At 43.6% G+C, this 12,795-nt stretch overlaps 2 long non-coding RNA genes across 2 annotated transcripts in view; one reads left to right on the forward strand and one right to left on the reverse strand.

The window, feature by feature from the left end:
• The window catches only part of LOC117796409, a 22,195-nt gene extending 15,690 nt beyond the window's left edge, over positions 1-6,505 (forward strand). The window contains exons 2-3 of the long non-coding RNA XR_004620901.1: positions 4,639-4,674; positions 5,411-6,505. This is a non-coding gene — a long non-coding RNA (uncharacterized LOC117796409). The remainder of the gene's footprint in view (positions 1-4,638; positions 4,675-5,410) is intronic.
• A 1,883-nt stretch (positions 6,506-8,388) lies between these two features.
• LOC117796454 lies at positions 8,389-10,858 on the reverse strand. The gene is made up of 3 exons (XR_004620979.1): positions 9,645-10,858; positions 9,365-9,554; positions 8,389-8,955 (listed from the first exon to the last, which is right to left on the reverse strand). It is a non-coding gene; the product is annotated as an uncharacterized LOC117796454 (long non-coding RNA).
• Between the last annotated feature and the right edge of the window lie 1,937 nt (positions 10,859-12,795).

Raw genomic sequence — 12,795 nt, forward strand, 5'->3', positions numbered from 1 at the left:
CCCCCCGCAACCACCGGTTTGTTCTCTGTAGCTAAGAGTCTGCTTTTAGTCTCTCTTTTGTTTGTTTGTTCATTCCACACATGAGTAAAATCATATGGTGTTTTCTTTCTCTGACTGATTGACTTCACTTAGGCTTATACCCTCTGGGTCCTTCCATGATCCGTATTGTTGTAAATGGCAAGATTTCACTCTTTTTTATAGTAACTATTCTATTGTATATTATATATACGCAATGTGTGTATATATATATGTGTGTGTATATATATATATATATAGTGTGTGTTGTGTGTGTGTGTGTATATATACACCCCACATCCTCTTTATCCATTCTTCTATCTGTGGATACCTGGGTTGATTCCATATCTTGGCTATTGTAGATAATGCAACAATAAACACAGGGGTGTAAATATCTTTTCGAATGAGTATTTTCTTTTTCTTTGGGTAAATATCCAGTAGCGGAAATACTGGATCATGTGGTAATTCTATTTTTCGTTTTTTTAATAAGATTTATTTATTTATTTGATAGAGAAAGAGAGTGCAAGTGGGGGGGTGGGGAGAGGAGCAGAGAGAGAGAAGGACAAGTAGGCTCTGCACTGAGCGTGGAGTCCAACATGGGGCTCAATCCCAGCACCTGGAGATCATGACCTGAGCCAAAACCAAAAGCTGGACACTTAACCAATTGAGCCACCCAGGAGCCCCTATTTTTCATTTTTTGAGGAACTTCCCTCTGGTTTTTCCACAGTGGCTGCACCAATTTGCATTCCCACCAACAGTGAGTGAGGGTTCCTTTTTCTCCACATCCTCACTAATGCTTGTTGTTTCTTGTGTTGTTAATTTTAGCCATTCTGACAGGTGTGAGGTGGTATCTCATCGTGGTTCTGATTTGCATTTCCCTGGTGATGAGTGATGTGGAGCGCCCTTTCATGTATCTGTTGGCCATCTGGAGGTCTTCTTTGCAGAAATGTCCATTCAGGTCCTCTGCCCACTTTTAATCAGATTAAAAGCATTTTGTCTATTTTTAAATTTAAGTATTAGTGTGCTATATATTCCATTGCTTAAGTAGCTTTTTTCACAAAGTTTTGGAGAATGTATTCTATTACATGAGCAATCTTTTGAATGGTTTTATGGTATTTTGCTGAATATTCTTCAATTTTTTTGTCTGTTTTTCTGTTATGCTCATGTGGACTGGTTCTAACCAGTGCTGGTAGTAAAGGATCTTTTCTCAGGCCAGGCTATGTTAAGAGCATGTGTCCAGGATCCACTGACCTACATGCATAGAAGCAGTCCAGAAAGCAGACAGATACACACTGAGCCCCACCCCACCAAGAGGGCAGTGTGGCTGAGCCTGCTTGCTCCCATAGCCTTGGTCTTGGAAGGAGGAGCCAGGAGGAGCTCAGCACAACTCACATCACATGTGCAAGCAAGAGATGGTGGGATTCTTCCGGCAACTTCCAAAGGTGTCAAAAACAAAGAGATGGTCCACAGTTTTGTACATGCAAAATCCCCCCAAAATGTTCTTTTTTCAGGAAGCAAAATTGAGTTTATGGTCCATTACGAGTTTTTAAAAACCAGTGTATTATATTGGCTGATTATATTTGAATGTGTCCAGTTAGAATTCAGGGAAGAATTAAATGCTCCCAGGGGAAACACAAAGGTCGCTACAACAGGGTGGCAATGAGAGCAGCGCTGGACTGGGGACATGCAGCCGCCTCTGCCCTTCTGCTGTAATGTCCGCGCTGGCTCTGGCATTGGGCTGCCTCCCCCTGCCCCACCGCCCTGCATGGTCCTGTGTCCTAGTGTGGGTTACCTGCTCCCTGAGTTCCAGTCCTTGTCCCCTGGTTCAGGCCCCGCTTCCTGCGTTCTACTTCCTGGGCTATCTCCCCCAAGTCACCTTCTGACCCTTGAAACATACAGAAAACTTTCATCTCTCATATTTCATTTCACAAACTCTCCTATCCGATTGCTCCATTTATCTTTTATTGGGTTCTGCCCTTATTTNTTGTTCATTCCACACATGAGTAAAATCATATGGTGTTTTCTTTCTCTGACTGATTGACTTCACTTAGGCTTATACCCTCTGGGTCCTTCCATGATCCGTATTGTTGTAAATGGCAAGATTTCACTCTTTTTTATAGTAACTATTCTATTGTATATTATATATACGCAATGTGTGTATATATATATGTGTGTGTATATATATATATATATAGTGTGTGTTGTGTGTGTGTGTGTATATATACACCCCACATCCTCTTTATCCATTCTTCTATCTGTGGATACCTGGGTTGATTCCATATCTTGGCTATTGTAGATAATGCAACAATAAACACAGGGGTGTAAATATCTTTTCGAATGAGTATTTTCTTTTTCTTTGGGTAAATATCCAGTAGCGGAAATACTGGATCATGTGGTAATTCTATTTTTCGTTTTTTTAATAAGATTTATTTATTTATTTGATAGAGAAAGAGAGTGCAAGTGGGGGGGTGGGGAGAGGAGCAGAGAGAGAGAAGGACAAGTAGGCTCTGCACTGAGCGTGGAGTCCAACATGGGGCTCAATCCCAGCACCTGGAGATCATGACCTGAGCCAAAACCAAAAGCTGGACACTTAACCAATTGAGCCACCCAGGAGCCCCTATTTTTCATTTTTTGAGGAACTTCCCTCTGGTTTTTCCACAGTGGCTGCACCAATTTGCATTCCCACCAACAGTGAGTGAGGGTTCCTTTTTCTCCACACCCTCACTAATGCTTGTTGTTTCTTGTGTTGTTAATTTTAGCCATTCTGACAGGTGTGAGGTGGTATCTCATCGTGGTTCTGATTTGCATTTCCCTGGTGATGAGTGATGTGGAGCGCCCTTTCATGTATCTGTTGGCCATCTGGAGGTCTTCTTTGCAGAAATGTCCATTCAGGTCCTCTGCCCACTTTTAATCAGATTAAAAGCATTTTGTCTATTTTTAAATTTAAGTATTAGTGTGCTATATATTCCATTGCTTAAGTAGCTTTTTTCACAAAGTTTTGGAGAATGTATTCTATTACATGAGCAATCTTTTGAATGGTTTTATGGTATTTTGCTGAATATTCTTCAATTTTTTTGTCTGTTTTTCTGTTATGCTCATGTGGACTGGTTCTAACCAGTGCTGGTAGTAAAGGATCTTTTCTCAGGCCAGGCTATGTTAAGAGCATGTGTCCAGGATCCGCTGACCTACATGCATAGAAGCAGTCCAGAAAGCAGACAGATACACACTGAGCCCCACTCCACCAAGAGGGCAGTGTGGCTGAGCCTGCTTGCTCCCATAGCCTTGGTCTTGGAAGGAGGAGCCAGGAGGAGCTCAGCACAACTCACATCACATGTGCAAGCAAGAGATGGTGGGATTCTTCCGGCAACTTCCAAAGGTGTCAAAAACAAAGAGATGGTCCACAGTTTTGTACATGCAAAATCCCTCCAAAATGTTCTTTTTTCAGGAAGCAAAATTGAGTTTATGCTCCATTACAAGTTTTTAAAAACCAGTGTATTATATTGGCTGATTATATTTGAATGTGTCCAGTTAGAATTCAGGGAAGAATTAAATGCTCCCAGGGGAAACACAAAGGTCGCTACAACAGGGTGGCAATGAGAGCAGTGCTGGACTGGGGACATGCGGCCGCCTCTGCCCTTCTGCTGTAATGTTCGCGCTGGCTCTGGCATTGGGCTGCCTCCCCCTGCCCCACCGCCCTGCATGGTCCTGTGTCCTAGTGTGGGTTACCTGCTCCCTGAGTTCCAGTCCTTGTCCCCTGGTTCAGGCCCCGCTTCCTGCGTTCTACTTCCTGGGCTATCTCCCCCAAGTCACCTTCTGACCCTTGAAACATACAGAAAACTTTCATCTCTCATATTTCATTTCACAAACTCTCCTATCCGATTGCTCCATTTATCTTTTATTGGGTTCTGCCCTTATTTCAAAGAGACAGCATTGTATCATATTTTTATGGTTATTTATCATTTTTTTTGTAAACAAGATTTCTTGTGTTTCTTTTAAGGCTGTTCCCAGACTCTCCTTTTATTAGTTTGCCTGTTTCTTCTCTTTTTTTAAGATAAGTCCAAGGTTTCCCTCAGATACCTACAGTTAAACTTCCCTCAGTTAATCTGGACACTCATCTTCAGTTTTATTGGATGTGCCAAACTGTTCTCCGAGAAACTGCATGGAGTGTCATGAGCAGAGCAGAGCCTTCCCGTGACCACCGTCACCCACTGGAGTTGGTCATCGGCAGTGCCCAGGATACAACATGACATCACCACGCCTTCATGTGGACTTCCCTACATCTCAGACCCTGGAAGCCCTGGGCGAGAGCCCCCCTTAACGTCATGTGTTCTATCTGGTTCTTGACTGATGTACCTTAGTGTTGAAAGTCTCCTCCTCAACTGCTTACATTTTTAGACCTTTAATATATACTTTGGTGTTTCTTGGATACTAAGTATTTTCTTTTTGGGGAGGATTTTTTTTTCACTGAAATAATTTTTTTAGAATTGTTTAATATATATATATTTGTATATATATATTTGTATATATATGTATTTGTATATATATATATATATATTTTAAATCTAGCTAGCAAATAAGAATAGGGCATTGGATTAACATATTTCCTCTTGCTTTTGTTTGTAGAATTCACCATTTTAGATCTCTTGAAAGAAATGTCTGGTGAGTTTCAGTAAAAGATCCTTTATTCTCTCATTTATACTCTCTGCATAGATCTATTTATCCAGTAATATAAATGGGAGAGCCCCATGCTACACAGACTTATTTCAGTTACACATGCTGATGCTTTCTGTCCTTATAAAATGTGAACTATTCTCATGGGAAAGCAGAAACATGCTTATTGGCATTTCTAAAGGGCACTTATATGAAAGAATATCTTTGCAGGACCAGGATCCTCATTTGAAAGACTAGAACTAATTAGGGTGAATTCAATTCACTTTCCTTGAGAAAAATCTTCAGCGGTAAATTTTGAAAGATGAGGGAAGAACTTGTGTTATTTTAAAATAAAACGTGATTGATTTTTTTTAATCTAGATTTTTCACTTGGACCAACTTAGAAACATATTTATCATTATTCCCTCTCCCTGGGTCATATGGACACATACACATGCCAAAATTATTCCATCAAAGGCTAACACTTCATTACCCAAATGGAGTACTATTTTTGTCAGGCAATTCAATTACGAAATGACTTTCATTTTTATTATCTAAATTATCTATCTATCTCTCTATATATACATACATATGTAAATATGTAGATCTTTTGTTTATTGTATTATCTAATTCTATACTAATATCTGCTGAAGTTTAACTCAAGAAAATGAAGAAATTATATTTGTGAATTATTCTGGAAAATTACAGGAGAAAAATGATTTTGTCAGTTTTCTTTTTGTTTGCAGATTGTTGGACATGTATTTTGTTGATTACCATAAAACTCAATGTTTGCATATTCGTTGCTATGAAACTGGAGATGAAGTTTCTTCAAGAATATTTACTTCTGGAGACATTTCTGCTTCTCATCAGCTCTGTGTGCTGGAAAAGAGCGGTCTGGTGGGCAGTGAGCTGGTGGGGAAGGAGGCATCCCTGACGGGGTCGCAGAATGTCGGGGACCCGCTAGCCTGGACGAAGACTTGCTCCAGGATTAGAATGCTTAATGTTATGCGTCAACTGGACTGATTCACAGGGGGGCCAGCTACCCAGTTAAATGTTATTCTGGGCGTGTCTGTGAGGGAGTTTCCAGATGAGGCTGGCATTTGAAAGGGTGGACTGAACAAAGCAGATTCCCCTCCCCAGTGTCGGGGCTCATCCCATCTCTCTAGGGCCAGCAGAAGACAAAAAGTGGAGGAAAGTTTGATCTGCTCTTTCTGCCTGGCTGTGGAGCTGGGATATCAGGCTTCTCCTGTCTTTGGATTGTCACTGACCCCACCAGCCCTCCCAGGTCTCCAGCTTGGCAGACCGAGGGACTTTCCGGCCTTCACAATAGCATGAGCCAGCTCCTTGTCGTAAATCTTCTGCAGGATAGCTCAGTGGTTGTGCTTCTCTGGAGAACTCTAATACAAGAGTCATTTAAAATTAATATCTAAACGAAGCAAGATTCAGACTATGCACTTTTAAAATGTCCAAGTAGAAGCTGAGATGAGAAAACAAATATTGACTCATCTTAGTACATAACAGGCTTGTACCCTATAATAAGGGAAGTAAATTTTTAAAAAGAGGAAACTGTGACTTGTAAAAATGTATACCTTAAACGACTTTTAAAACTAGTTAACCAGTTCCCCTTTTTTTTTCCTTTCAAGAGCATCCATTATGACATTTTCTAATAAAAAAATCAGACATTTAGAATAAGGGAATTTGTTAAATATTATCAGAACTGGTTATTTGAGAGAATATAATTTTAACCATTTCTACATTACATCAGAAGTTCTGTGATAATTGCTTTGAATTGACTCAGGTTACTTTCTTGATGTATTAATAATGGTCATTATTCTATTTAGAAAAAAAAAAAACTGGGGCGCCTGGATGGCTCACTCGGTTAAGTGTCTGCCTTCAGCTCAGGTCATGATCTCAGGGTCCTGGGATCCAGTCCCATGTCAGGCTCCCTGCTCAGCGGGGAGTCTGCTTCTCCTTCTGCCCCTCCCCCTGCTCATGCTCTCTCTCAAATAAATAAATAAAATCTTTAAAAAATTAGGTTCAAACATGATATACAAAATACTAATATAGAATATCTACTAATTCTTGGGGGCGCCTGGGTGGCACAGTGGTTGAGCGTCTGCCTTCGGCTCAGGGCGTGATCCCAGTGTTATGGGATCGAGTCCCACATCAGGCTCTTCCACTGGGAGCCTGCTTCTTCCTCTCCCACTCCCCCTGCTTGTGTTCCCTCTCTCGCTGTGTCTCTATCTCTGTAGAATAAATAAATAAAATCTTTTTAAAAAAAAGAATATCTACTAATTCTTTTAAGTATTGGGGTATTATTTTATTTAATATTATTTTGAGAATTGAAAAAATTGACTTCTACCTTAATCAATAGAATAAAAAGTCAAATGGTACTAAAATAGTGAGTCTTTGCTCTTTCTCCCTTCTCCATTCCTCCCAGAATCTGAGTCAGACGTCACATCTGAAGGGAGCAGTGCACAGGCAATAAAACCGTGCTCTCTGCTTGCAAGTGATCTTGTGTGAAGACCTCAGGGATCATCTTTCTCATCCGGGTATTTGGTCTAGGAAATCTATCCTACCTGAAATGCTTCCTGGTCCCTTTCAATGCCATATGTATCATAGGAGCAGGAAGGATGACACCTGAAATCCTAAATTCTCTTCAAGTCTAGTTCTAACAGGAGGAACCCTCCAGATGTTTCTCCATCTTCGGCTGCATAATATCAGCTGGCCCAACTCTTTTCTAACATCTTCCCTCTCCTATGTTTTAGCTTGGCTTCCGTTCTCCACTTTCCAGGATTCACTATTTTTCTAAAAGTTAATGATGGCTGTACCCAATTTGCTGTAACGTCTTCACTTTTTACTGATCACTAGAGGATTAAAAGAAAATCAAAAAAATTTAATGAAAATCCCCAATACGCCACATTCCAATAAGACATAATCAAAACCAAAAATGTTTGCAAATCCTAAATTAAGCCCCCTTTTTTTTTTTTTTTTTTTTTTTTTACTAGGGCCGGTGTCTCCAGGCTAGTGCATATCATTCAGGACTATTTGTCCCAATTTAAACTGGCTTAACAAAAATGCGAAAACTTCAGCTCATGTCACAGAGATGTCTACAGGTAGGGCTGTTTTAGATTGGCCTTGATGCAGGGCTCAGACTGTGTCACTAAGACCCCAGGGTGCCTGGGCTGCCCCCCGCCTTTCCGCCGGCACCACCCATCCCGGAGGAAGAGCGAGTTTCCTCTTCACGGGTATCAGCACGCGTTTTCTCACGGTGCTGGGCCCCTGGCTCTTCATCGGCCATTACATTCGAGGGCCGTGGGGTAGACTGACCGATTTCAGCTGACTGAGTCAACCTGGGCAGCTGGTTGTGGAGTCTATCCCCCCAAAACAGGAAAAAGGAAAGGTTTTCTTTATCGAAATTTTGGGTTCTTTTATTACCAAAGGTAGAAGGATGGATGTCGGTCGGCTAAAAATTCATGCTCTGAAATTGGAGTCCAAGGATATTTGGAGTTTTGTGAATGGACTGCAAAGAGTCTTGAAAATCCTTGAAACTGTACGTCAAAAAATATAGAAGAAAACGTCCATATCTTTAAAAATATTCAAATGGCCTCAAATTAATAGCCGCTACCAGTGAGTCTATATACCTGAATACGCTGATAGAAAGGACCTTAAATATGACAATGTGCCAAAGACACACCATCACTCTCAATTGGCTGCAGTCACTTTCCTTTCTTTCTATGAATAGCCCAATTGTTAACAGATGAGGACTCTTTAAACATATTACTTGATTTAGATAGATATTTAGACAGAAAATCAACAAGATGTTTATATTCTGTTGTGGCAAGAAATAGGGTTATTATAAAGAGATTACTCAAAATAAATATATGACTTGGTATTCTGTGAGCCTGCTTTTAATAGTTTCTCTTTTCATTAGTGGGAACAAATAAAACATTGTAAGAGAGATCAAGAACATTGGAAACACCGGGAAAGAGAAATGCAAGACAGTAAACTCGTAATAAACTGTCCTTTAATGGGACCATTCTGCAAATACTTTTAAAATCGTAGTAGTAATAATGGCAATAATAATAATTAGGACTTGCAGTCTGTAGTGTCTTCCTTCTAAGGTGTATAAAGCACTTCGATATAATGGGATAATATTCACGACAAAGGAATAGTCATAGCCATAAATGTCCACGGCACTTAAGCACTAATGAGGAACTCAGGCATTCCATGACTTGTAAAAGCATTTCCTCTAAGTACGTCTCAAAGATGGGAGCACCATCAGTGATAGCTGGAGGCAGAGAGAGGGAAAGGAAGGTCAATAGTTTCAGTAGATAAGGGGCATTTTTTTTCACTAGTCATCAGCAAAGGTGCTGGGACATGGAGGGGAGGGGTGGGGAGAGGTATTATAATCAACACTTGTACACATGGCAGCTGAACCTTTACTGACCACCTGTTCTAGGAGACACGTTGGGTGCTCTGAAATCCAGTGTTTCATGGCTTTCTGAATCACCTCACTGTATTCAGAAGTTGGCCCAGCTTCCTTTCCCCCATCTGGTTGGTGGCTGCCTCACTTAGTTCAGGGCTTCAGATTTTTCTTGGAATAGGCTAACTGGTCTCCCCAGTGCGTCTATCCTCCAAACTCAAACTAGAGTGAGATTTCTGAAACACAAATTGGACCTCCCACTCCTTAAAATTACCAGTGGCTCTCAGACGCATTCAGGGTGAGTGTTCCCTGCCCTCTACAGCTGTGCTCTGTCTGGTTTTCCAGATGGTGGTGTTAGGAATCCCAGCTCTGGAGTTGGCCTGACCCTGGATCTGCTTCATTAAGTCACTCTGGGGCCTTGAGAACCCCGTTAGCTTCTTAATGCATTAGCTTCACCTGTAAAACTAAGGTAAAAATGAACCCTACTTTGTTGATATGCTCTGAGAATTAAGGGAGAAATGAGAGGCTTGAGGGGCCCCAGTGAAACTACTCACCTGAAATGTCTGGCTGAGGTCATCCTCTCTGAAGATCTCCATGGAAACTGGCTATTAGTGGTGCTTGAAGTCCACCTTCATCCAGTGCTGAGCTGACAGGGGGCCTGGAGGCCACCCATCTGTTGGGTCATACAGCTAACTTCAGAGCTCTGACCCCAGCATCACGCATACACACGGCAGCACTCAGAGAGGAGTAATTCAAAGGGGTGGTTAGAACTTGGGCTTATAAAGCATCTTAGCAAAAGAACAATACATTTGTTAGAGAGGTGATAAAACAAAGGAAAAGGAGTTTGAGTTCCTAGGGCAGCAAATTATAGGGAGGCAAGTGTCTGGGGAGCTAGTGGGAGATAAAGCCTAGTTAGTGAGGTTTGCTGTGTAGACTCCTCTGGGCCATCTCTGGGCTGATCAGGGTCTAGAGTTATCTCTGGTGATTGACTTCTGTCCTTCCTAGTTGGGAGAGGGAGCTCCTTTACAAACTTATGTCCTGTTTGGAGGCAAATGAAGGAAAGGCAGAAGGCTTTTCTTCTAACTGCTCCTTCTCAATTTTCTTCAGCTCAGAATAATCCTTCTGCTAAAGTGGCATAATTTGGTTGGCATTGTTTGAACCCCTTCAATGTCTTGCATGCTTTCTTGGAGATCAGTCCATCCAGATCAGCTCAGGGGCTGCCACACTCATAGATCATGTGAAACGCTCAGTAAAAGGACCACTGACCAACGACCCTCCATTCATCTGGCTTTGGTCCTTTGCCCTCTGAGATCTTCTCCTTCTGTCTCCTTAGAAAACCTTCTTTCCTCTCCTCTGCTTACCTGCAGTCTCCCTGGGGATTCATCTCTGACTCTTCTTCTCTTCCAATCCTGCCAACTGATCCTTTCCCAAAGCCCACGTCTATTTCTTGAAGTCCAGGGCAGGGCATCCACACCAGAGATGGTCCTGTTGCAAGTGAGCCCCCTGCCATTGCCTCAGCTTCCACCTGCTCCCTCCCTGCCTTCCTCCTGCCTTTACAGAGGAGGCCACAGAGTGCCCAGGCCAGATATGCCATGGTCACCCTCAATTCCCGCCTCTTCCTCAGCACCTGCTTCCCAATCACATTTACATTCCCCTCAGCTCTGACTCTGCATTCCTGAAACCTTCTCCCTTCCTTCCCCATCGCTGCCTGAGCTCAGCTCTCGTCATGTAGTACGGGGATTGCCTCAGCAGCCTCGGACTGGCTCTTCCAGGCACAAATTTTGCCCTCTTTGTATGTATTGCATCTTCTGTGAGCTGAGTGTTCTTATTGAAATGCAAATTTTATACCCGGATTGCCCTGCTTAGAACCATCCTGACTGAACATCAAACCACCTTCCTCACTTCCTGGATTGAAACTGCAACTCGGCTCTGAGGAACGGATGTCCCCCACCCTTGGGAGATAACCCTGGCACCGCCCGGGGCTTTGAGGGTGCAGCAGGTGTGACTGTCGTGCAGGAAGCACTCTGATACCATGTCTGGTTGAGGGCTCCTGAGACCCGAGGGGCACAGAGGGGAGAGCAGGTGAGCAGTGTGAGAAACTAGCTCCCGTTGGCCACTCTCCACTTTAGAGGCCCGCTTCTCCGTTGCTTTGGTCTGCAGGACAGCTGGGTCCACCTCAGATGTGCGCCTATGGCATACTGGTTATTCAGAGCTGAAGGCTTTGAAAGAAATACTGGGAGATGCTTTCTCTGAATTCCCCCCACTGCCTGAAGACAGAGTCTCCAAAAGGACCTCAATGTCCTCAGTCCCCTTCCCAGGAGCTTCTCCCACCAGGAAGATTGACCCTTGTCACAGGAGAGGAGACATGAAGTTGACCCCCCACCCAGACAGACTGTCACAAACTCTCACCTTCCCATCTGTTGTCCTAAGGGACCAGCCATCTCCCCTAACCCATTCACACCCCCTCCTGTCCCTTCTAGGGTGGTACGCGGGCCTGAGCGTAAGTGCCCAGAGCGTGGCTCGTTGTCCTCTGTATCTCCCCTGTGCATGTGAGGTGTCCGTATTTTTTGTTGTTGTTGTGGATCTGCCTCTTGTTACAGGAGTCTCAGCCAAGAACTCTAAAGAGTAGAGGGGGATTATTTTTCCTCCCCCACAGTACCCCCGCACATCTCACATTGTTCGTGAAAGCACCCTTTCCATTTGACCATGGCCCTCCTTTCTCCAAACACAAAATGGGATATTTGGGCTTCAGAGGACAGATCCGAGTAGTCAATGCCAGGCCTTGGCACAATACCCGGTCCTGCCCATGGGCAGTCACGGGACGCGATTCAGCCTCAGAGAAGCCGAGTCTGGGTCCAGGCCACCAGTTTACTCTGCATGTTCAGTCCCGTCTGCGTGCCAAGGTGGCCCTCCCCCAGAGTCCCCCTGCAGCTTTGTCCCCCTGACTAGACCATAAATTCCTGTAGGCCAGACATGAAGTCTGAATTATTTTGGGACTGTCAGAGCCTAGCATGGTACCCAGCACATAGCAGTCACCCAAAAAATGTTTAATGAGTGAATGAATTTATTGCCTCCTATTTTGATTTATTGTCATCAAGCAGGCAACACCTGTGCAGCTCAGTAATGAAATTACTATTTTAATTATTCTTGTAAGTTAGAGAGGTGAATATGTTTTCCCCAAACCATTGCTGGACAGAGTGAATTAACAGGTAAGAGGAGGTGGCGAGGTCCATGGACCTGAGACTGCAGAGGCCACAGCGGGTATGGAACCTGGGCAGTTGCTCAGTGAGGCCTGCTGCTGAAGACCTTACATGCATCCCCTTTTATTTCTCCCAACAGCACCAGGAGGTGGGCTTACTCCATCACCTCCTGAGGCGGCTGAGGCTCAGAGACCAAGTGATTTGCTTAGATGCTCCTGTCCCCACATCCTGCCTAAGCAGCTTAACACATAGACCCCTCTGGAAGGGTCCCGTTGGCACTAGGACCCCCGCCCTGCCAGGGCTGCACGCTGGGGGTGCTCGGTGGGGGCACAGGTGCAGAGGACATACAGGGCAGGCAGGAGGGTACCCTGAGAGGGACCACCTCAAAGGCACAATCAGCAGGCCTTTGAAGCAGGAGACACAGCCTTGAGCCCCAAGCTCGGGGTCCTTCTGACCGTTGGACGCATGTGCCCTGACACTGCATCATACCCTTGCAATAATTAAA

The sequence above is a fragment of the Ailuropoda melanoleuca genome, chromosome 15 (genome assembly GCF_002007445.2).
Source record: "Ailuropoda melanoleuca isolate Jingjing chromosome 15, ASM200744v2, whole genome shotgun sequence".
NCBI lineage: Eukaryota > Metazoa > Chordata > Mammalia > Carnivora > Ursidae > Ailuropoda > Ailuropoda melanoleuca.